Here is a 16866-nt window from a genome sequence, read left to right as displayed (position 1 = left end):
AACACTGATGATTTACCTTGTTGTTGGGGACCGACTAAATTGTCAAGTACCTGAAAATATATCAAGCATCGGTCACTTCTTTTTTCTGTCATCGGATCTTCATCCAACGGCTCACACGTCGTCTTCCACCTCCCAACTGCCTTCTTCCTCCCACGATCTGATCCACCCGTTCATGTTTCGTTATCATTTTTCTTCAATGTAAACTATACGAATATGTTAGCTGATCTTTTTAGGTTAGTGTTGGATAACCGGCTCCCGTATACGGTCTGTGGACAAATATTGTGTCCTTTTTAAGGCTCGACATCGGAGATGCGCTGATCAGGATACGCGCGTGTGACATGGCAAGTGCCACGCCGCTGGCCCGGCATGCAGGCGTGGCACGTCTCGGGACAGGTCAAAGGTTTTGTTCAGCAGTAACACTCTACCATTATACTACGGAAGAAAAAAGGCCCCTGCTTTGCTCTGCCTGGGGCGACGCGGGCGGCGACGCAACCCCAGCCGCCGAGCCGCCTTCCCCCGTCCCCCCCCCCCCGCCTCACCGCCGCCAGAGGGGCCGCCGGCGAAGTCCGCGCGGCTGCCAAGGAAGGTGGCGGCGAGGCCGTGATGCTCCGTCTCCACGCGAAGGGCCCCTGTAGCCGAGGCGGCGGCCTCGGGTGGTTCGACGGTGCCTCCTTCGCGGCGAGTGGCGTTCGCTGGTGCTCCTCTTCCCCACTTGGCCGTGCGGACGGTGAGTGGTGGAGGCATTGGGCGATGGTCGAGGCGGGTGGCCTTGTGCCCCTGGCTGCACGTCAGATCTGGAGGTCTTCTTCCTCCCCCTTCCCTCGCCTTTTCCCCGTTGGATCTGGGTCGTGCCGGGCGTCGGTCGCCGGATCCGTTGAAGGTGGGGTTGCCGGAGTTGCGAGCTCGGACCGGGAGAAATTTTTGGCCAGTTGTTTCCGGTCATGGCGCGTTCCCCTTCTCGGAGGCGCCGTCGAGGTTTGATCCCCTCTCCCTCCCCTCTCATTCCCGGGTGAAAACCTTTGCCAGTTGTTGAAGGAAATATGCCCTAGAGGCAATAATAAAGTTATTATTTATTTCCTCATATCATGATAAATGTTTATTATTCATGCTAGAATTGTATTAACCGGAAACATAATACATGTGAATACATAGACAAACATAGTGTCACTAGTATGCCTCTACTTGACTAGCTCGTTAATCAGTGATGGTTAAGATTCCTAGCCATGGACATGAGTTGTCATTTGAATAACAGGATCACATCATTAAGATAATGATGTGATTGACTTGACCCATTCCGTTAGCTTAGCACTTGATCGTTTAGTTTACTGCTATTGCTTTCTCCGTGACTTATACATGTTCCTGTGACTATGAGATTATGCAACTCCCGAATACCGGAGGAACACTTTGTGTGCTACCAAATGTCACAACGTAACTGGGTGATTATAAAGGTGCTCTATAGGTGTCTCTGATGATGTTTGTTGAGTTGGCATAGATCGAGAATAGGATTTGTCACTCCGATTGTCGGAGAGGTATCTCTAGGCCCTCTCGGTAATGCACTTCACAATAAGCCTTGCAAGCAATGTGACTAATGAGTTAGTTGCGGGATGATGTATTACGGAACGAGTAAAGAGACTTGCCGGTAACGAGATTGAGCTAGGTATTAAGATACCGACGATCGAATCTCGGGCAAGGAACATACCGTTGACAAAGGGAACAACGTATGTTGTTATGCGGTTTGACCGATAAAGATCTTCGTAGAATATGTAGGAACCAATATGAGAATCCAGGTTCCGCTATTGGTTATTAACCGGAAGTGAGTCTCGGTCATGTCTACATAGTTCTCGAACCCGTAGGGTCCGCACGCTGAACGTTCGGTGACGATCGGTATTATGAGTTTTTGTGTTTTGTTGTGCAGAAGGTAGTTCGGAGTCCCGGATATGATCACGGAAATGACGAGGAGTCTCGAAATGGTCGAGACGTAAAGATCGATATATTGGACGACTATGTTCGGACACTGAAAGTGTTTCGGGAGGTTTCGGACATATACCGGAGTACCGGGGGGTTACCAGAATTCCCCGGGGAGTATAATGGTCCTATTGGGCATTAGTGGAGAAGAGGAGGGGCGGCCAGGGCAGGCCGCACGCCCCCTCCCCCTCTATTCCGAATTGAACAAGGAGGGGGGGTGGCGCCCCCCTTTCCTTCCCCCTTCTCCTACTCCTACTAGGAAAGGAGGAGTCCTACTCCCGGTGGGAGTAGGACTCCCCCTTGGCGCGCCCTCCTCCAGGCCGGCCGCCTCCCCCTAGCTCCTTTATATACGGGGGCAGGGGGGCACCCCATAGACACAACAATTGATATGTTGATCTCTTAGCCGTGTGCGGTGCCCCCCTCCACCATAATCCACCTCGGTCATATCGTAGTGGTGCTTAGGCGAAGCCCTGCATCGGTAGCATCATCATCACCATCACCAGGCCATCGTGCTGACGAAGCTCTTCCCGAAAGCTCTGCTGGATCGTGAGTTCGTGGGACGTCACCGAGCTGAACGTGTGCTGAACACGGAGGTGACGTGTGTTTGGTGCTGAGGATCGGTCGATCGTGAAGACGTACTGAAAGCACAAGTGCTCCCTGGGTGGTTTTGGCAATTAATGTCAACATATCTCTTGTTGGACTAATGCTTCTACCTAGTATGTTTTAGATAAGTTCAATAATGAAGTGGCATGGACTAGAGGATGTGGAACCTCTTCAAGTTGCCGAGGACAAAGGATTGGCTCAAGCTCAAAGCTCAGGACTCTACTTTTTCTATTTTAGTGATCCAAGATCACAGTGAGTCCATAGGAAAGCCAATACTATTAAGAGGGGATGAGGTGTTGCTTAATGGCTTGCTTGCTCAAAGTGCTTAGTGATATGCTCCAAAGCCCTCAACCACTTTCTCACATCCACATATGTCCCAAACCAAAAGTCAAACTCGGCCCCACCGAATCTTTCTATCCGGCGCCACCGAGTTCTCTTGACATAGCCACTGTGAGAAACCCTAATCAATTCGGTCTCACCGATAGGGATCTCGGTATCACCGAGATGGGATTGCAAACTCTCTGTTACCTATTTGCAATAATTTCGGTCTCACCGAAATTTGCAATCGGTCCCACCGAGATTGCAATGCAAACACTCGGTCACCCCTTCGTAACGTTTCGGTCCAACCGAGATGAGCGAATCGGTCCCACCGAGTTTGCCTGGCCAACTCTCTGTTTGTCTATTACCAAAATCGGTCTCACCGAGTTTGTGTAATCGGTCTCACCAAGATTATGTTATGCCCTAACCCTAAAAAAATCAGTCTCACCGAGTTGACGTGTCGGTCCCACCGAAAATCTTAACGGTCACATTATGAACTAAATCGGTCTGACTGAGTTTAACGATTCGGTCCCACCGAGTTTGGTAAATTGTGTGTAACGGTTAGATTTTGTGTGGAGGCTATATATACCCCTCCACCCACTCTTCATTCGTGGAGAGAGCCATCAAAACATGCCTACACTTCCAACATACATTTTCTGAGAGAGAACCACCTACACTTGTGTTGAGGTCAAGATATTCCATTCCAACCACATAAATCTTGATCTCTAGCCTTCCCTAAGTTGCTTTCCACTCAAATCATCTTTCTACCAAATCCAATCCTATGAGAGAGAGTTGAGTGTTGGGGAGACTATCATTTGAAGCACAAGAGCAAGGAGTTCATCATCAACACACCATTTGTTACTTCTTGGAGAGTGGTGTCTCCTAGATTGGCTAGGTGTCACTTGGGAGCCTCCGTCAAGATTGTGGAGTTGAACCAAGGAGTTTGTAAGGGCAAGGAGATCGCCTACTTCGTGAAGATCTACCCGAGTGAGGCAAGTCCTTCGTGGGCGACGGCCATGGTGGGATAGACAAGGTTGCTTCTTCGTGGACCCTTCGTGGGTGGAGCCCTCCGTGGACTCGCGCAACCATTACCCTTCGTGGGTTGAAGTCTCCATCAACGTGGATGTACGATAGCACCACCTATCGGTACCACGGATAAAAATGTCACCGCCGTTGCTGTGGGCATCGTCATGATCACCCGAGCACACGAGCGTGATCAGGACCGCTCGCTGAAGCCGCCCATGCCACTTGCTTCCCTCCCCATGCCCCTTAGCACCTGCCTCGACGAACGCCCGAACGCCTCGCCGCCTCCGCTCGCCGCCAGCGTGCTTTCGGTGACCAAATGGTCACGGGCTCGCGACCGTTGGCCTCGCCGCAACGCGTACGCCTTGCCCATCCTCTCATTCGCTCACGAATGCACCGCATTGCCTTCGCCGTAGCTCGCCCGAGCGCGTCGCCGCTGGCGACGCCATAGCTCCCAGCTTCGGCCACACCAGCCGCTCCGGCCACCACCATTCGACGCATGGTCAAGTGCCCGTGCGAACGCGCCTAGCCACGCTCTTCCCCGTGCCCTGAAGTCTTTTTTCGACGAACCCCGTGGTCGCGCCGCGTTTCGCCTCGCCGGCGTTGCTCCGGCGACGGCGCCGACATGGCACGGCCACGCCCACCTCCGGGTCACTGACATCGGGCCCCACGGGCCCCGTTGACTGGGTTGACCCAGTCAACATGCTGACTGGGCAGCCCAGTGACGCTGACATGAGGGCCCTGCTGCCAAGGAAGGTGGTGGCGAGGCTGTGCTGCTCCGTCTCCACGCGGAGGGCCCCTGTAGCCAAGGCGGCGGCCTCGGGTGGTTCGACGACGCCTCCTTCGCGGCGAGTGGCGTTCGCTGGTGCTCCTCTTCCCCACTTGGCCGTGCGGACGGCGAGTGGTGGAGGCATTGGGCGATGGTCGAGGCGGGTGGCCTTGTGCCCCTGGCTGCGCGTCAGATCTGGAGGTCTTCTTCCTCCCCCTTCCCTCGCCTTTTCCCCGTTGGATCTGGGTCGGGCCGGGCGTCGGTCGCCGGATCCGTTGAAGGTGGGGTTGCCGGAGTTGCGAGCTCGGACCGGGAGAAATTTTTGGCCAGTTGTTTTCAGTCATGGCGCGTTCCCCTTCTCGGAGGCGCCGTCGAGGTTTGATCCCCTCTCCCTCCCCTCTCATTCCCGGGTGAAAACCTTTGCCAGTTGTTGAAGGACATATGCCCTAGAGGCAATAATAAAGTTATTATTTATTTCCTCATATCATGATAAATGTTTATTATTCATGCTAGAATTGTATTAACCGGAAACATAATACATGTCTGAATACATAGACAAACATAGTGTCACTAGTATGCCTCTACTTGACTAGCTCGTTAATCAATGATAGTTAAGTTTCCTAGCCATGGACATAAGTTGTCATTAGATTAACGGGATCACATCATTATGATAATGATGTGATTGACTTGACCCATTCCGTTAGCTTAGCACTTGATCGTTTAGTTTACTGCTATTGCTTTCTCCGTGACTTATACATGTTCCTGTGACTATGAGATTATGCAACTCCCGAATACCGGAGGAACACTTTGTGTGCTACCAAACTTCACAACGTAACTGGATGATTATAAAGGTGCTCTACAGGTGTCTCCAATGATGTTTGTTGAGTTGGCGTAGATCGAGATTAGGATTTGTCACTCCGATTGTCGGAGAGGTATCTCTGGGCCCTCTTGGTAATGCACATCACAATAAGCCTTGCAAGCAATGTGACTAATGAGTTATTTGCGGGATGATGTATTACGGAACGAGTAAAGACACTTGCCGGTAACGAGATTGAGCTAGGTATTAAGATACCGACGATCGAATCTCGGGCAAGTAACATACCAATGACAAAGGGAACAACGTATGTTGTTATGCGGTTTGACCGATAAAGATCTTCGTAGAATATGTAGGAACCAATATGAGCATCCAGGTTCCGCTATTGGTTATTGACCGGAAACATGTCTCGGTCATGTCTACATAGTTCTCGAACCCGTAGGGTCCGCACGCTTAAAGTTCTGTGACGATCGGTATTATGAGTTTTTGTGTTTTGATGTGCCGAAGGTAGTTCGGAGTCCCGGATATGATCACGGACATGACGAGGAGTCTCGAAATGGTTGAGACGTAAAGATTGATATATTGGACGACTATGTTCGGACACCAGAAGTGTTTCGAGAGGTTTCGGACATATACCGGAGTACCGGGGGGTTACCGGAACCCCCCGGGGAGTATAATGGGCCTATTGGGCCTTAGTGGAGAAGAGGAGGGGCGGCCAGGGCAGGCCGCGCGCCCCCTCCCCCTCTAGTCTGAATTGGTAAAGGAGGGGGGGTGGCGCCCCCTTTCCTTCCCCTCTCTCTCTCCTCCTCCCCCCTTCTCCTACTCCTACTAGGAAAGGAGGAGTCCTACTCCCGGTGGGAGTAGGACTCCCCTGTTGGCGCGCCCTCCTCCTGGCCGGCCGCCTCCCCCTAGCTCCTTTATATACGGGGGCAAGGGGGCACCCCATAGACACAACAATTGATCTGCTGATCTCTTAGCCGTGTGCGGTGCCCCCCTCCACCATAATCCACCTCGGTCATATCGTAGCGGTGCTTAGGCGAAGCCCTGCGTCGGTAGCATCATCATCACCGTCACCACGCCGTCGTGCTGACGAAGATCTTCCCGGAAGCTCTACTGGATCGTGAGTTCGCGGGACGTCACCGAGCTGAACGTGTGCTGAACACGGAGGTGTCGTACGTTCGGTGCTGAGGATCGGTCGATCGTGAAGACGTACGACTACATCAACCGCGTTGTTATAACGCTTCCACTTACGGTCTACGAGGGTCCGTAGACGACACTCTCCCCTCTCGTTGCTATGCATCACCATGATCTTGCGTGTGCGTAGGATTTTTTTGAAATTACTACGTTCCCAAACAGTGGCATCCGAGCCAGGTTTTATGCGTAGATGTTATATGCACGAGTAGAACACAAGTGAGTTGTGGGCGATACAAGTCATACTGCTTACCAGCATGTTATACTTTGGTTTGGCGGTATTGTTGGATGAAGCGGCCGGATTGACATTACGCGTACGCTTATGCGAGACTGGTTCTACTGACGTGCTTTGCACACAGGTGGCTGGCGGGTGTCAGTTTCTCCAACTTTAGTTGAACCGAGTGTGGCTACGCCCGGTCCTTGAGAAGGTTAAAACAACACTAACTTGACAAACTATCGTTGTGGTTTTGATGCGTAGGTAAGAACGGTTCTTGCTCAGCCTGTAGCAGCCACGTAAAACTTGCAACAACAAAGTAGAGGACGTCTAACTTGTTTTTGCAGGGCATGTTGTGATGTGATATGGTCAAGGCATGATGCTATATTTATTGTATGAGATGATCATGTTTTGTAACGGAGTTATCGGCAACTGGCAGGAGCCATATGGTTGTCGCTTTATTGTATGCAATGCAATCGCCCTGTAATTGCTTTACTTTATCACTAAGCGGTAGCAATAGTCGTAGAAGCAATTGTTGGCGAGACGACAACGATGCTACGATGGAGATCCAGGTGTCGAGCCGGTGACGATGGTGATCATGACGGTGCTTTGGAGATGGAGATCAAAGGCACAAGATGATGATGGCCATATCATATCACTTATATTGATTGCATGTGATGTTTATCCTTTATGCATCTTATTCTGCTTTGTTTGACGGTAGCATTATAAGATGATCTCTCACTAAATTTCAAGGTAAAAGTGTTCTCCCTGAGTATGCACCGTTGCCAAAGTTCGTCGTGCCGAGACACCACGTGATGATCGGGTGTGATAAGCTCAACGTTCATCTACAATGGGTGTAAGACAGTTTTGCACACGCAGAATACTCGGGTTAAACTTGACGAGCCTAGCATATGCAGATATGGCCTCGGAACACTGAGACCGAAAGCTCGAGCGTGAATCATATAGTAGATATGATCAACATAGTGATGTTCACCATTGAAAACTACTCCATCTCACGTGATGATCGGTTATGGTTTAGTTGATATGGATCACGTGATCACTTAGATGATTAGAGGGATGTCTATCTAAGTGGGAGTTCTTCAGTAATATGATTAATTGAACTTAAATTTATCATGAACTTATTACCTGATAGTATTTTGCTTGTCTATGTTGTTGTAGATAGATGGCCCGTGTTGTTGTTCCGTTGAAATTTAATGCGTTCCTTGAGAAACCAAAGTTGAAAGATGATGGTAGCAATTATACAGACTGGGTCCGTAACTTGAGGATTATCCTCATTGCTGCACAGAAGAATTACGTCCTGGAAGCACCGCTAGGTGCCAAACCTGCTGCAGGAGCTGAACCAGATGTTATGAACGTCTGGCAAAGCAAAGCTGATGACTACTCGATAGTTCAGTGTGCCATGCTTTACGGCCTAGAACCGGGACTTCGACGACGTTTTGAACGTCATGGAGCATATGAGATGTTCCAGTAGTTGAAGTTAATATTTCAAGCAAATGCCCGGATTGAGAGATATGAAGTCCCCAATAAGTTCTACAGCTGTAAGATGGAGGAGAATAGTTTTGTCAGTGAGCATATACTTAGAATGTTTGGGTATAACAATCACTTGATTCAACTGGGAGTTAATCTTCCGGATGATAGCGTCATTGACATAATTCTTCAATCACTGCCACCAAGCTACAAGAGCTTCGTGATGAACTATAATATGCAAGGGATGGATAAGACAATTCCCGAGCTCTTCGCAATGCTAAAGGCTGCGGAGGTAGAAATCAAGAAGGAGCATCAAGTGTTGATGGTCAACAAGACCACCAGTTTCAAGAAAAAGGGTAAAGGGAAGAAGAAGGGGAACTTCAAGAAGAACAGCAAGCAAGTTGCTACTCAAGAGAAGAAACCCAAGTCTGGACCTAAGCCTGAGATTGAGTGCTTCTACTGCAAACAGACTGGTCACTGGAAGCGGAACTGCCCCAAGTATTTGGCGGATAAGAAGGATGGCAAGGTGAACAAAGGTATATGTGATATACATGTTATTGATGTGTACCTTACTAGAGCTCGCAGTAGCACCTGGGTATTTGATACTGGTTCTGTTGCTAATATTTGCAACTCGAAACAGGGACTACGGGTTAAGCGAAGACTGGCTAAGGACGAGGTGACGATGCGCGTGGGAAATGGTTCCAAAGTCGATGTGATCGCCATCGGCACGCTACCTCTACATCTACCTTCGGGATTAGTTTTAGACCTGAATAATTGTTATTTGGTGCCAGCGTTAAGCATGAACATTCTATCTGGATCTTGTTTGATGCGAGACGGTTATTCATTTAAATCTGAGAATAATGGTTGTTCTATTTATATGAGTAATATCTTTTATGGTCATGCACCCTTGAAGAGTGGTATATTTGTGTTGAATCTTGATAGTAGTGATACACATATTCATAATGTTGAAACCAAAAGATGCAGAGTTGATAATGATAGTGCAACTTATTTGTGGCACTGCCGTTCGGGTCATATTGGTGTAAAGCGCATGAAGAAACTCCATACTGATGGACTTCTAGAATCACTTGATTATGAATCACTTGGTACTTGCGAACCATGCCTCATGGGCAAGATGACTAAAACGCCGTTCTCCGGAACAATGGAGCGACCAACAAATTTATTGGAAATCATACATACTGATGTATGTGGTCCGATGTATACTGAGGCTTGCTGCGGGTATCGTTATTTTCTCACCTTCACAGATGATTTGAGCAGATATGGGTATATCTACTTAATGAAACATAAGTCTGAAACATTGGAAAAGTTCAAAGAATTTCAGAGTGAAGTGGAAAATCATCGTAACAAGAAAATAAAGTTTCTACGATCTGATCGTGGAGGAGAATATTTCAGTTACGAGTTTGGTCTACATTTGAAACAATGTGGAATAGTTTCGCAACTCACGCCACCCGGAACACCACAACGTAATGGTGTGTCCGAACGTCGTAATGAAACTTTACTAGATATGGTGCGATCTATGATGTCTCTTACTGATTTACCGCTATCATTTTGGGGTTATGCTTTAGAGACGGCTGCATTCACGTTAAATAGGGCACCATCGAAATCCGTTGAGACGACGCCTTATGAACTGTGGTTTGGCAAGAAACCAAAGTTGTCGTTTCTTAAAGTTTGGGGCTGCGATGCTTATGTGAAAAAGCTTCAACCTGACAAGCTCGAACCCAAATCGGAGAAATGTGTCTTCATAGGATACCCAAAAGAGACAGTTGGGTACACCTTCTATCACAGATCCGAAGGCAAGACTTTCGTTGCTAAGAATGGATCCTTTCTAGAGAAGGAGTTTCTCTCGAAAGAAGTGAGTGGGAGGAAAGTAGAACTTGATGAGGTAACTGTACCTGCTCCCTTATTGGAAAGTAGTTCATCAGAGAAACTGGTTCCTGTGACACCTACACCAATTAGTGAGGAAGCTAATGATGATGATCATGAAACTTCAGATCAAGTTACTACCAAACCTCGTAGGTCAACCAGAGTGAGATCTGCACCAGAGTGGTACGGTAATCCTGTTCTGGAGGTCATGTTACTAGACCATGACAAACCTATGAACTATGAGGAAGCGATGATGAGCCCAGATTCCGCAAAATGGCTTGAGGCCATGAAATCTGAGATGGGATCCATGTATGAGAACAAAGTATGTACTTTGGTTGACTTGCCCGATGATCGGCAATCCATCGAGAATAAATGGATCTTCAAGAAGAAGACAGACGCTGATGGAAATGTTACTGTCTACAAAGCTCGACTTTTTGTGAAAGGTTTTCGACAAGTTCAAGGAGTTGACTACGATGAGACCTTCTCACCCGTAGCGATGCTTAAGTCCGTCCGAATCATGTTAGCAATTGCCGCGTTCTATGATTATGTATTTGGCAAATGGATGTAAAGACTGCATTCCTGAATGGTTTTCTGGAAGAAGAGTTGTATATGATGCAACCTGAAGGTTTTATCGATCCAAAGGGTGCTAACAAAGTGTGCAAGCTCCAGCGATCCATTTATGGACCGGTGCAAGCCTCTCGGAGTTGGAATAAACGTTTTGATAGTGTGATAAAAGCATATGGTTTTATACAGACTTTTGGAGAAGCCTGTATTTACAAGAAAGTGAGTGGGAGATCTGTAGCATTTCTAATATTATGTGTGGATGACATATTGTTGATTGGAAATGATATAGAATTTCTGGATAGCATAAAAGGATACTTGAATAAGAGTTTTTCAATGAAAGACCTCGGTGAAGCTGCTTACATATTGGGCATCAAGATCTATAGAGATAGATCAAGACGCTTAATTGGACTTTCACAAAGCACATACCTTGACAAAGTTTTGAAGAAGTTCAAAATGGATCAGGCTAAGAAAGGATTCTTGCCTGTATTACAAGGTGTGAAGTTGAGTAAGACTCAATGCCCGACCACTGCAGAAGATAGAGAGAAAATGAAAAGTGTTCCCTATGCTTCAACCATAGGCTCTATCATGTATGCCATGATGTGTACCAGACCTGATGTGTGCCTTGCTATTAGTTTAGTAGGGAGGTACCAAAGTAATCCAGGAGTGGATCACTGGACAGCGGTCAAGAACATTCTGAAGTACCTAAAGAGGACTAAGGATATGTTTCTCGTTTATGGAGGTGACAAAGAGCTCAACGTAAATGGTTACATCGATGCAAGCTTTGACACTGATCCGGACGATTCTAAATCGCAAACCGGATACGTGTTTATATTGAACGGTGAGCTGTCAGTTGGTGCAGTTCTAAACAAAGCGTCGTGGCGGGATCTACGTGTGAAGCGGAGTACATAGCTGCCTCGGAAGCAGCAAATGAAGGAGTCTGGATGAAGGAGTTCATATCCGATCTAAGTGTCATACCTAGTGCATCGGGTCCAATGAAAATCTTTTGTGACAACACTGGTGCAATTGCCTTGGCAAAGGAATCCAGATTTCACAAGAGAACCAAGCACATCAAGAGACGCTTCAATTCCATCCAGGATCGAGTCTAGGTGGGAGACATAGAGATTTGCAAGATACATACGGATCTGAATATTGCAGACCCGTTGACTAAGCCTCTCTCACGAGCAAAACATGATCAGCACCGAGACTCCATGGGTGTTAGAATCATTACTGTGTAATCTAGATTATTGACTCTAGTGCAAGTGGGAGACTGAAGGAAATATGCCCTAGAGGCAATAATAAAGTTATTATTTATTTCCTCATATCATGATAAATGTTTATTATTCATGCTAGAATTGTATTAACCGAAAACATAATACATGTGTGAATACATAGACAAACATAGTGTCACTAGTATGCCTCTACTTGACTAGGTCGTTAATCAATGATAGTTAAGTTTTCTAGCCATGGACATGAGTTGTCATTTGATTAACGGGATCACATCATTAGGAGAATGATGTGGTTGACTTGACCCATTCCGTTAGCTTAGCACTTGATCGTTTAGTTTACTGCTATTGCTTTCTCCATGACTTATACATGTTCCTGTGACTATGAGATTATGCAACTCCCGAATACCGGAGGAACACTTTGTGTGCTACCAAACGTCACAATGTAACTGGGTGATTATAAAGGTGCTCTACAGGTGTCTCTGATGATGTTTGTTGAGTTGGCATAGATCGAGATTAGGATTTGTCACTCCGATTGTCAGAGAGGTATCTCTGGGCCCTCTCGGTAATGCACATCACAATAAGCCTTGCAAGCAATGTGACTAATGAGTTAGTTGCGGGATGATGTATTACGGAACGAGTAAAGAGACTTGCCGGTAACGAGATTGAGCTAGGTATTAAGATACCGACGATCGAATCTCGGGAAAGTAACATACCGATGACAAAGGGAACAATGTATGTTGTTATGCGGTTTGACCGATAAAGATCTTCGTAGAATATGTAGGAACCAATATGAGCATCCAGGTTCTGCTATTGGTTATTGACCGGAAACATGTCTCGCTCATGTCTACATAGTTCTCGAACCAGTAGGGTCCGCATGCTTAAAGTTCTGTGACGATCGATATTATGAGTTTTTGTGTTTTGTTGTGCAGAAGGTAGTTCGGAGTCCCGGATATGATCACGGAAATGACGAGGAGTCTCCAAATGGTTGAGACGTAAAGATCGATATATTGGACGACTATGTTCGGACAACGAAAGTGTTTCGGGAGGTTTCGGACATATACCGGAGTACCGGGGGGTTACCAGAATCCCTCGGGGAGTACAATGGGCCTATTGCGCATTAGTGGAGAAGAGGAGGGGCGGCCAGGGCAGGCCACACGCCCCTCCCCCTCTAGTCCGAATCGAACAAGGAGGGGGGTGGCACCCCCCTTTCCTTCCCCCTTCTCCTACTCCTACTAGGAAAGGAGGAGTCCTACTCCCGGTGGGAGTAGGACTCCCCCCTTGGCGCGCCCTCCTCCTGGCCGGCCGCCTCCCCCCTAGCTCCTTTATATACGGGGGCAGGGGGGCACCCCATAGACACAACAATTGATCTGTTGATCTCTTAGCCGTGTGCGGTGCCCCCTCCACCATAATCCACCTCGGTCATATCGTAGCGGTGCTTAGGCGAAGCCCTGCATCGGTAGCATCATCATCACCGTCACCAGGCCATCGTGCTGACGAAGCTCTTCCCGGAAGCTCTGCTGGATCGTGAGTTCGCGGGACGTCACCGAGCTGAACGTGTGCTGAACACGGAGGTGACGTACGTTCGGTGCTGAGGATCGGTCGATCGTGAAGACGTACTGAAAGCACAAGTGCTCCCTGGGTGGTTTTGGCAATTAATGTCAACATATCTCTTGTTGGACTAATGCTTCTACCTAGTATGTTTCAGATAAGCTCAACAATGAAGTGGCATGGACTAGAGGATGTGGAACCTCTTCAAGTTGCTGAGGACAAAGGATTGGCTCAAGCTCAAAGCTCAGGACTCTACTTTTTCTATTTTAGTGATCCAAGATCACATTGAGTCCATAGGAAAGCCAATACTATTAAGAGGGGATGAGGTGTTGCTTAATGGCTTGCTTGCTCAAAGTGCTTAGTGATATGCTCCAAAGCCCTCAACCACTTTCTCACATCCACATATGTCCCAAACCAAAAGTCAAACTCGGCCCCACCGAATCTTTCTATCCGGCGCCACCGAGTTCTCTTGACATAGCCACTGTGAGAAACCCTAATCAATTCGGTCTCACCGATAGGGATCTCGGTATCACCGAGATGGGATTGCAAACTCTCTATTACCTATTTGCAATAATTTCGGTCTCACCAAAATTTGCAATAGGTCCCACCGAGATTGCAATGCAAACTCTCTGTCACCCCTTCGTAACGTTTCGGTCCAACCGAGATGAGCGAATCGGTCCCACCGAGTTTGCCTGGCCAACTCTCTGTTTGTCTATTACTAAAATCGGTCTCACCGAGATTATGTTATGCCCTAACCCTAAAAAAATCAGTCTCACCGAGTTGACGTGTCGGTCCCACCGAAAATCTTAACGGTCACATTATGAACTAAATCGGTCTGACTGAGTTTAATGGTTCGGTCCCACCGAGTTTGGTAAATTGTGTGTAACGGTTAGATTTTGTGTGGAGGCTATATATACCCATCCACCCACTCTTCATTCGTGGGGAGAGACATCCGAACATGCCTACACTTCCAACATACATTTTCTGAGAGAGAACCACCTACACTTGTGTTGAGGTCAAGATATTCCATTCCCACCGCATAAATCTTGATCTCTTGCCTTCCCCAAGTTGCTTTCCACTCAAATCATCTTTCTACTAAATCCAATCCTATGAGAGAGAGTTGAGTGTTGGGGAGACTATCATTTCAAGCACAAGAGCAAGGAGTTCATCATCAACACACCATTTGTTACTTCTTGGAGAGTGGTGTCTCCTAGATTGGATAGGTGTCACTTGGGAGCCTCCGTCAAGATTGTGGAGTTGAACCAAGTAGTTTGTAAGGGCAAGGAGATCGCCTACTTCGTGAAGATCTACCCGAGTGAGGCAAGTCCTTCGTGGGCGACGGCCATGGTGGGATAGATGTTAGAAATATGCCCTAGAGGCAATAATAAATTGGTTATTATTATATTTCCTTGTTCATGATAATCGTTTATTATCCATGCTAAAATTGTATTGATAGGATACTCAGATACATGTGTGGATACATAGACAACACCATGTCCCTAGTAAGCCTCTAGTTGACTAGTTCGTTGATCAATAGATGGTTACGGTTTCCTGACCATGGACATTGGATGTTGTTGATAACGGGATCACATCATTAGGAGAATGATGTGATGGACAAGACCCAATCCTAAGCCTAGCACAAGATCGTGTAGTTCGTTTGCTAAAAGCTTTTCTAATGTCAAGTATCATTTCCTTAGACCATGAGATTGTGCAACTCCCGGATACCGTAGGAATGCTTTGGGTGTACCAAACGTCACAACGTAACTGGGTGGCTATAAAGGTGCACTACAGGTATCTCCGAAAGTGTCTGTTGGGTTGGCACGAATCGAGACTGGGATTTGTCACTCCGTGTAAACGGAGAGGTATCTCTGGGCCCACTCGGTAGGACATCATCATAATGTGCACAATGTGACCAAGGAGTTGATCACGGGATGATGTGAGTTACGGAACGAGTAAAGAGACTTGCCGGTAACGAGATGGAACAAGGTATCGGGATACCGACGATCGAATCTCGGGCAAGTAACATACCGATAGACAAAGGGAATTGTATACGGGATTGATTGAATCCCCGACATCGTGGTTCATCCGATGAGATCACCGTGGAACATGTGGGAGCCAACATGGGTATCCAGATCCCGCTGTTGGTTATTGACCGGAGAACGTCTCGGTCATGTCTGCATGGTTCCCGAACCCGTAGGGTCTACACACTTAAGGTTCGATGACGCTAGGGTTATAGGGAATAGATATACGTGGTTACCGAATGTTGTTCGGAGTCCCGGATGAGATCCCAGACGTCATGAGGAGTTCCGGAATGGCCCGGAGGTAAAGATTTATATATGGGAAGTCCTGTTTTGGTCACCGGAAAAGTTTCGGGTGCTATCGGTAATGTACCGGGACCACCGGGAGGGTCCCGGGGGTCCACCAGGTGGGGCCACCAGCCCCAGAAGGCTGCGTGGGCCAAGTGTGGGAGGGGACCAGCTCCAGGTGGGCTGGTGCGCCCCCCCACCAAGGCCCAAGGCGCAGGGAGAGTGGGAGGGGGCAAACCCTAGGTCCAGATGGGCCTTAAGGCCCACCCTAGGTGCGCCCCCTCTCTTTTCCCCTTGGCCGCACCCTAGATGGGTTTTGGGGGCTGCCGCCACCCCTGGGGAGGGAACCCTAGATGGGGGCGCAGCCCCTCCCCTTCCCCTATATATACTTGAGGTTTTGGGGCCGCCAGAGACAGGAGAACATCTCCCTCATAGCGCAGCCCTACCTCCCTCCCTCCTCGTCTCTCGTAGTGCTTGGCGAAGCCCTGCTGGAGTACCGCGCTCCTCCACCACCACCACGCCGTCGTGCTGCTGCTGGACGGAGTCTTCCCCAACCTCCCCCTCTCTCCTTGCTTGATCAAGGCGTGGGATACGTCACCGGGCTGCACGTGTGTTGAACGCGGAGGCGCCGTGGTTCGGCGCTTAGATCGGAATCAACCGCGATCTGAATCGCTACGAGTACGACTCCTTCATCCGCGTTCTTGCAACGCTTCCGCGCCGCGATCTACAATGGTATGTAGATGCACTCCCCTTCCCCTCGTTGCTAGATTACTCCATAGATTGGTCTTGGTGATGCGTAGAAAATTTTGAATTTCTGCTACGTTCCCCAACAGTGGCATCATGAGCTAGGTCTATGCGTAGTTTCTATGCACGAGTAGAACACAAAGTAGTTGTGGGCGTCGATTTTTTCAATTTACTTGCCATTACTAGTCTTATCTTGATTCGGCGGCATCGTG

Source organism: Aegilops tauschii, chromosome 3 (genome assembly GCF_002575655.3).
Source record: "Aegilops tauschii subsp. strangulata cultivar AL8/78 chromosome 3, Aet v6.0, whole genome shotgun sequence".
NCBI lineage: Eukaryota > Viridiplantae > Streptophyta > Magnoliopsida > Poales > Poaceae > Aegilops > Aegilops tauschii.
The sequence above is the reverse complement of the archived record's forward strand: the minus strand, read 5'-3'. Positions refer to the sequence as shown.